This window comes from Phoenix dactylifera, unplaced genomic scaffold (assembly GCF_009389715.1).
Source record: "Phoenix dactylifera cultivar Barhee BC4 unplaced genomic scaffold, palm_55x_up_171113_PBpolish2nd_filt_p 000529F, whole genome shotgun sequence".
NCBI classification, from domain to species: Eukaryota; Viridiplantae; Streptophyta; class Magnoliopsida; order Arecales; family Arecaceae; genus Phoenix; species Phoenix dactylifera.
Genome location: NW_024067939.1, coordinates 147,240 through 152,892, shown reverse-complemented (window position 1 = coordinate 152,892; position 5,653 = coordinate 147,240).

The window sequence follows — 5,653 nt, the reverse complement described above, 5'->3', positions numbered from 1 at the left end:
CTGCCCCCCGAGCGCTCACCTGTCTTCCTCAACCCGCGCTCCTTCCTCTCCCATGGGGAGGAGCGCCGGCGCGAGGAAGGTTCTCGAGCACGGTCCATTCTGCCAGGACCTTCTCATCGAAGCTGCGCGGGGTACGAGAGGCGGACCCGGGCGCGTTCTCCGACCCCCCAGTCCTCGAGGGGCCCGCACTCCAGTCGGTCCCCCTCGCGCCGCTCCTTGTCTCCCACCCACCGGTCGCGCTCCCTGGACCGGCGGGTGGACGATCTCCACAGACAACTCCAGGTCCTGAAGGGCCACTCCAAAGATCTCTTCGCCGACTTGGAGATCTCCTCCCAACCGGCGCTTGCCTCGAGGATCCTGCGGACCCCAAATCCGCCGGGATTCAAAATGCCGGCGATCGAGCCCTATGACGGGGCGGCGGACCCGCGGGATCACGTGGAGAGTTTCAGGACTCTTATGCTCCTCCATGGAGCATCAGATCCCCTCCTCTGCAAGGCCTTCCCGGCGACCCTCCGTGGCCCAGCCAGGGCGTGGTTCGCCGGCCTGGAGGCTGACTCTATCCAGTCCTTTGACCAGTTCACTCGCCTCTTCATCAGCCATTTCGCCGTCAGTAGCCGGCGGCGATTGGTTTCCGACTCCCTCTTTGATGTCCGGCAAAACGAGGGAGAAAGCCTGCGGGATTACCTTACCTGCTTCAACAAGGCTACATTGGAGGTCCGGAACCTGAGCCAGGAGGTGGCTCTCTCAGCCCTGAAGCGTGGCTTTCGGAAGGGCAGACTCACCTTCTTCCTGGACAAACGCCTGCCGCGGAGCTTCCCGGAGCTGTTGTCTCGGGCGAACCAGTATGCAGACGCCGAGGAGGCAGCCGCCCACCGGAACAAGGAGGCCGCCGAGGCCCCTCTAAAGCTCGGGAAGAAAAGGCGAAAAGAGGCACCCCAGAGGAGGAGCCCGATGCCTCAACATCGGCGCAGAAGCCCGTCACCGGCGAGGAACCACGGCGCCCCACGCCCTCGTTCTCCGCACCGACGCTTCAACCGGTACACCCCACTCCTGGCCCCCCGGGCCCAGATCCTTATGGAGGTCAAGGGGCGGGAGAACCTCCCGGTCCCGAGGCAGATGAAGAAAATCCCTGGGAGGAGGCCCTCTCGAGCGTACTGTGAGTACCACCGAGACCACGGCCACGACACCGAAGACTGCTTCCAGCTTCGGGACGAGATCGAGGCTCTCATCCGCCGAGGGCGTCTCGGTCGATATGTAAACGACCGACGTCCCCCCGCAGACCCGCGCCCGGCCGACTCGGCCCCTCAGGAGCCTCGGGAGCAGAATCGACCCGTCGCGGGCGTGATCCACACCATCACTGGGGGCTGCTCTCGGCCTGTGAGGAACGCAGGGGGCTCGGTGGAAGCATCAGGGGTGGCCGTCGCGAAGAGGCAGCGGGTCGGAAATGTAATCACTTTTTGTGATGAGGATGTAAAGGGGGTTCAGACCCCCCATGATGATGCTATGGTGATCTCCCTCACTATGGCGAACTATGATGTAAGGCGTGTTCTTGTGGATAGTGGAAGCTCAGCTGATATTTTGTTTTACGAGGCCTTCCAAAAGATGAGCTTGTCCCGACAAGTGTTGCACAAAACATCCACCCCCCTCATAGGATTCACTGGAGACGCTATCTCGGCCGAAGGTGTCGTTGAGCTGCCTGTGAGTGCGGGCGTTGCACCCGCAGAAGCCACGGTGTGGCTCGGGTTCTTGGTCGTCCGTGTTCCCTCGGCCTACAACGCTATCCTCGGACGACCCGGACTGAACGCCCTTCGCGCGGTAGTCTCTACATACCATTTGCTAATGCGGTTCCCCACGGCGGCCGGGATTGGAGAGGTCCGAGGTGACCAACCGACCGCACGGCAATGTTTCCTAGCAACTCTCAAAGGGAAGAAGCCCGTGGAGGCCCTAAGCGTCGAGTCCCTTGACGCCAGAGACGAGGTGGCTTTGCGGCACGGGGAGCCGGCCGAGGGTGTGATCGAAGTTCCCCTTGAGGAGGGTCGCCCGGACCGTACGGTCCGGGTCGGTGCCAACCTCGACTCGGAAGCTCGGCTCAGGTTAGTGGAATTCCTCCGAGCCAATGCTGATGTATTTGCCTGGTCGGCGGCCGATGTACCTGGGATCGACCCGGAGGTCATTTCTCACGCCCTCAACGTCGACCCGACCCACCGACCAGTAAAGCAGAAGAAGAGACACTGTGCCCCGGATCGGATCCGGGTGGTCGACCAGGAGGTAGACAAACTCTTGGATGCAGGCTTCATAAGGGAGGTGAGCTACCCCGAGTGGCTGGCAAACGTCGTACTTGTCCGGAAGGCGAGCGGGAAGTGGAGGATGTGCGTCGACTACACCGACCTGAACAAGGCGTGCCCCAAGGATAGCTTTCCGCTTCCACGGATAGACCAACTGGTCGACGCGACTTCCGGCTATCAGCTGCTGTCTTTCATGGACGCCTTCTCCGGCTACAACCAAATAATGATGGCTCCACAGGACGAGGAGAAAACTGCCTTTATAACAGACCGGGGGCTGTACTGTTACAAGGTAATGCCCTTTGGTCTGAAGAATGCTGGCACCACTTACCAGCGCCTCGTCAATAAAATCTTCAAGGAGCAGATTGGCCGGAACATGGAGGTGTACGTGGACGATATGCTGGTGAAGAGTCGCCATGCAGACCAGCACATTGCGGATCTGGAGGAGACTTTCGCCACCTTGCGGAAGTTTCGCGTGAAGCTGAACCCAGCGAAGTGCGCCTTTGGTGCTTCGGCCGGGAGGTTCCTCGGTTTCATTGTCAACCAGCGGGGGATCGAGGCCAACCCGGACAAAATCAAGGCCATCCAAGATATGTCCCCTCCGACCAAAGTGAAGGAGGTTCAGGAGCTCGCTGGAAGGGTCGCCGCGCTCGGACGATTTGTGGCAAAATCGGCCGAACGCTGCCAACCGTTCTTCAAGGTGTTGAAGCGTCCGAAAGACTTCCTTTGGACGGCCGAATGTCAAGTGGCATTCGACCAACTCAAGGAGTACTTGGCGTCTCCTCCCCTGCTGTCCAAGCCGCAAGAGGGGGAGATGCTCTACCTCTATCTGGCGGTCTCCCCAACCGCAGTCAGCGCAGTACTGGTTCGGGAAGAGGCAAAGCTCCAGAAGCCTGTGTACTACATCAGCCGGGTCCTACGGGATGCCGAGACGCGGTATGCGAAGGCGGAAAAGATCGCCTTCGCGCTGCTCACTGCGGCCAGGAGGCTTCGCCCCTATTTCCAGGCTCATCCTGTCACCCTCTTGACCGATCAACCACTGCGGCAGATCCTCAGCAATCCTGAGAATGCGGGACGGCTGGTGAAGTGGGCAGTAGAACTTGGTGAGTTCGACATCCGCTACCAGCCCCGACCCGCCATCAAGGCCCAGGTGCTCGCGGACTTTCTCGCTGAGTGCACTGTGCAGGAGGCAGAACCTAGGCCGCCGGAAACACCCAGCCTCGACCTCCCAATCTGGACGCTTCACATTGATGGGTCGTCGAACCCCGAAGGTGGAGGGGCCGGGCTGGTCCTTACCAGTCCCGATGGAGTGATAGCCGAGTATGCCTTGAGGTTCGGATTTCCAGTGACCAACAACGAGGCGGAATACGAGGCCCTAGTCACAGGACTCAAACTCACCAAGGAGCTCGGCATCCGGCGTTTGAAGGTCTTCACCGACTCCCAGCTGGTGGTCGGGCAGGTCCGAGGGGAGTTCGAGGCTCGGAGCCCGACCATGCAGAGCTATGTCTGGAAGGTGCAAGCACTCATTCCCGACCTCGGCAGTGTTGACATTCAGCAGGTCCCAAGAAGCGAAAATGCCAGGGCCGACAGGCTGTCCCGCTTGGTGGGCGCAGACGCGCACAACTTGTCGAGGGCGATCTACCTGGAGACCCTGGATGCCCCGAGCATCGGCGAGGCCGGAGCGGTGATGGCGATTGATCCGGAGCCATCTTGGATGGACCCGCTCGTCGCCTACCTCGCCGAAGGAATTCTTCCAGAGGACGAAGATCAAGCTCGGCGACTCGTCATGAAGTCCGCCCACTACGTACTCTATGAAGGGAGGCTGTATCGGACCTCGTTCACCGCCCCCCTCTTAAGGTGCCTCCGCCCCTCGGAAGCGGCCTACGCCCTCAGCGAAGTCCACGAAGGCATCTGCGGATCGCACCTGGGGGCTAGGTCCTTGGCGCATAAGATCATGAGGCAAGGCTATTATTGGCCTACCTTGTTGGAGGACTCAAAGGATCATGTGCGGAAATGTGACGCCTGCCAGCGCCACGCCAACGTCCAGAGAGTCCCTTCTGTCCCCTTGGCACCAATCACTGCACCCTGGCCCTTCGCCCAGTGGGGAATGGATATCCTCGGACCATTCCCCGTCGCTTCAGCTCAGCGGAAATTTTTGATTGTTGCAATCGACTACTTCACCAAGTGGGTGGAGGCAGAGCCGCTGGCCACTATCACGGAGGTGCAAGTCCGGAAGTTCGTGAAGAAGAACATCATTGTCCGATTTGGGGTACCTCGGGTCCTCATCTCGGATAATGGGCGATAGTTCGACAACAAGCATTTCCGTGACTTCTGCGAGGAGTTCGGGATCGAGCATCGGTTCACATCTGTGTCGCATCCCCAAACCAACGGCGAGGCCGAGGTCACAAATCGGACAATCCTCCAAGGAATCAAAGCGCGAATCGGTCGGACGGGGCAAGCTTGGGTCGAAGAACTCGAGAATGTCCTTTGGGCGTATCGGACCACGCATCGGACCCCTACCGGGGAGACGCCTTTCAGCCTAACCTATGGCACGGAAGCCGTTGTCCCCGTGGAGCTCGGACTCCCCTCACCTCGGGTGGCCGCGCACCGACCCGAGGCAAATTCGGAACAACTCCGAGGGAACCTGGATCTCTTGGAAGAAGCGAGGGAAATGGCGCAGGTTCGGATGGCGATGTATCAGCGGAGGGTGGCCCGATATTACAACTCCAAGGTCCGACCGAAGCTTTTCAGAATTGGAGATCTGGTGCTAAGGCGAGCTAAAGCATCTCGACCTGCGGAAGGTGGGAAGCTAGCGCCAAATTGGGAAGGCCCATATAAGGTTCGCTGGGTAAACCGACCTGGCTCCTACCAGCTGGAGGCCCTAGATGGTCGAGAAATTCTAAGGAGCTGGAATTCCGCTAACCTGCGGATGTATTACCAGTAGAACGACGATGCCAGAAAGACAGTTCAAAAATGTATAACGCTTTGTATTTCAATAATTTCTGGTTACAACGGCGTGCTCGTGTGATTACAAGGAATTCCCAGGGGGGAATTAGGGTGTAAAGAAAGTAAAGAAGAGGTGGAGACTCCGAGGAGCTGAAGATCTGGGATCCCGAAACCTCCATCTGAAGCGGTTGCAATCCCGTCGGAAGTGGGTGCTTCCAACCGGAGGCGCCATCGGCGTCTCACGAAAGAGACGAAGAGCCGGCGCGGATGAAGAAGAAGTGGACGAAGGAGAAGTCCACACTGCCTCCAACCGGAGGCGCCATCCACGCCCCACGAAGAGGATGAGGAGCCGCCGCCGACGAAGCTCCCGCTGCCTCCAGAGGAACGCCACCTCCAAGGGATATTCCGGTCCTCCCCAGTGTTAG